The sequence below is a fragment of the Vanellus vanellus genome, assembly GCF_965231255.1.
Source record: "Vanellus vanellus genome assembly, chromosome: 8".
Lineage (NCBI taxonomy): Eukaryota > Metazoa > Chordata > Aves > Charadriiformes > Charadriidae > Vanellus > Vanellus vanellus.
Window position 1 is genome coordinate 142,251 of NC_138913.1, and position 2,775 is coordinate 145,025.

The following is a 2,775-nucleotide window of genomic DNA, read 5'->3' on the forward strand; positions in this document are numbered from 1 at the left end:
ACTGGTTACAATCTGTAGTGACAAAAGTATACTTTATCCAACAAGCACAAATATTGGAGTTCTGCATGCTCACAAAATACTCTATGGAAAATGGTAAAATACTCTTTTGAAGACAGCTGAACAGTCTTTTGCTCCCCTTGCCTGTATTCGTACTAGAGAATAGGCAGGTTACTCTTTAAGCTTAGTTGGAGAGAACTGAAAGTGTAAAAGCATTAGACTATGCCAACCTGAAAATTTGGTTTAGCATGTTAAGTTTTGTTACGTTAATACAAGAAGGTAAGCAGAGATGCTGAATAAGATGAAAACCTGCATGTTTTGGGTTAACAAATATAGTTAGTAAAGAAAGAAACCATTCTGTCCAAGCCTGTGTGACTCATACTATGGTCAAGTGTTACCCCACAGCCTCAGGAAAGTGAAAGGTACGACATCTCTACCAAACTTTATGCAGCTTATTTTCAAGAAAATGACCTTTATGTCATTATCTGCCACTATTTCCTTCATAACTACTGCAGGCTGCACATGCAGAAAGAGAGATCCCTTTTTATCCCTTGTAATAGTATCATTTGATATGTCAATTTTCTGCTCTAAACTGTAGTTAATCAAAGTAGTAACTGAATTAAAGCACTATACTGAAAGCCTTATTCAAAAGAATCATAGCCCTGCTTAAATTGTGACTCAAGTATTGGAACTCCATTTGCCTTTAAAAAGCGTATAATCTAAGGCATTCCTTAGACAGTGGCAACTCAAAACAACACTTAAAAGTTTAGATGCATTTTATTTTCATTTACATCTTTATGTAGGGGGTAAAAAAAACCCCAGAATGATAGACTAAAACTCAGGCTTTGGAATTAAACATGTTAAGTTCGTAATTCCAAAGCTCATTTCTAGAACATGCCATAGAACAGACTGTTAGAACTCCAAGAAAGAAAATACCAATAGCCAAAGACTACTTACAGGTCACGAAAAGCAAAAAGAAACCCCAAACAAATAGAAGACTGTGGATTGTAACCATCCGTGTAACCAAACAGCTCCATCAAATCAGACAGGACTTTTCTGCTCTCAGCTCTGGCTTTTAACTTCTCTTGGATACATTAATGGCTTTCTTGGGAAAGACCTTAAGTAGCTTAGTACTAACTCCAGTAAGTTTTTATTTGGCTTTGGCACATGGAAACCATCATCTAATAGAGGAAAAATTATACTAGCAATTTTTTTTCATAATCTTAACTCAGCCACTCTGCAAAATGTCAGCATATTTTAACACAAGTAATGATGTAGCTTGACTAGTCCTTGAAATGTCTTTTCCCTGTAGAATTTTAACTTGGAAAATGGAAAGAATGACACAAAGCCAACTCTCTCATGCATAATCAGCAATTATTTCTCCAGCTTATCTCTGAATCTGAACCACAAAAACCCAAAGAAAGTTTAACTTACATAAACTCTGTGCAGAAAAAAATAAATTCAATCAGGTGTAGCTCTGTTTTCTTATTCATCAACTTTCCAGTGACAACCAGTTACCAGGGTTCACACTGTCTTCAATCATTCATGTCTTTTTAATTCTTTCTCTAACAAGCAGACTTAAAACACACTTTTCTCCATAGCTAAGATGCTGGCTACGCAAAAACTGCATCAGCTATTTAGGTTACCTATTTTGAATTCCTTTCTCACTCCTTCCTTTGGCTCACTGTTTATCCAAGTATCAGACATCTTCCCTTTATTTCTCAGTCCTTTTCAATTTCCTGTGTTTGCAATTCATCTTATAATCAAGCTGGCTGGTATTCTAAGACATAAGAAAAGGTCAAAGGCATTAGAAGCAAATCAGATTCCATTTTTCTGGTGCCAAATGCAGTTCCTTAATCTAAACAGGACCTAAACGTAGCAATCTCTGCCTCCAATTCTGAATGTAACGGGGAAGGCAGCATAGTGTTAAAGAAACACATAACAAGACCAGGATCAAATGGAAAGAGATACAAGGAGCAGGCAAGAATATTAAACTAATACTCCACTGAGGTTCTTCAGTGCTATTTGTTACTTTGTGGGACATGAACATGAGTAGTTTACCAAATTCTTCCTCTATAAATCAGGACGCATCCAGATCGGCATTCCATTAAGACACGTATGGGATTAGAAAAGCACTTTGCAGTGCAAGGCAACTGTTAGAAAGCTGGCAGCTATTAAAATAATGTTTTGTTTAATTTTGCAAGGGGTAACTGATTCACTGACAAGTGAGTGGGTCATGTTCTACTTTGCATATAGCACAGTTGTATTGTTCAAAGTGTGTACAGAAATTATTAGAAAACATGTTATCAATACAAGCCTATGATTTTAGCATTTTATCCAAATCACAAAACCTTTACTTTTACAGAAGTCAATGGAATTCTGTTTAAAGGAAGGTAAATATTAAAAGAAAGTGTTTTACAAATCCAAGTACTTCATTTTTACTAGCTCCTGGCAAGTAATCAACAGAGGAACTCCCTCCTGCACCTGTGTATTATTCAGAAATAGTAAAAAAAAAATTTAAAATTTTGAATTAAATACCATCTTTGAACATAGTCCGCAAAAGTAAGAATTCATTATGAAGTGATCACTGACCACCTATTTTGAAACAAACAATCCAGTTGATCTGTTTGGTTATCAAGAAACACTGAGATTGAAACATGAAGCTAATTCATACTTTTAAGAGTTTTGCTGAAGGAAAACACATTATTTACCTTTTAGAGGTGAAAAGGTAACAAAAAGACATTGAATTCTTGCAAGTTAGAATGCATGAATACACAC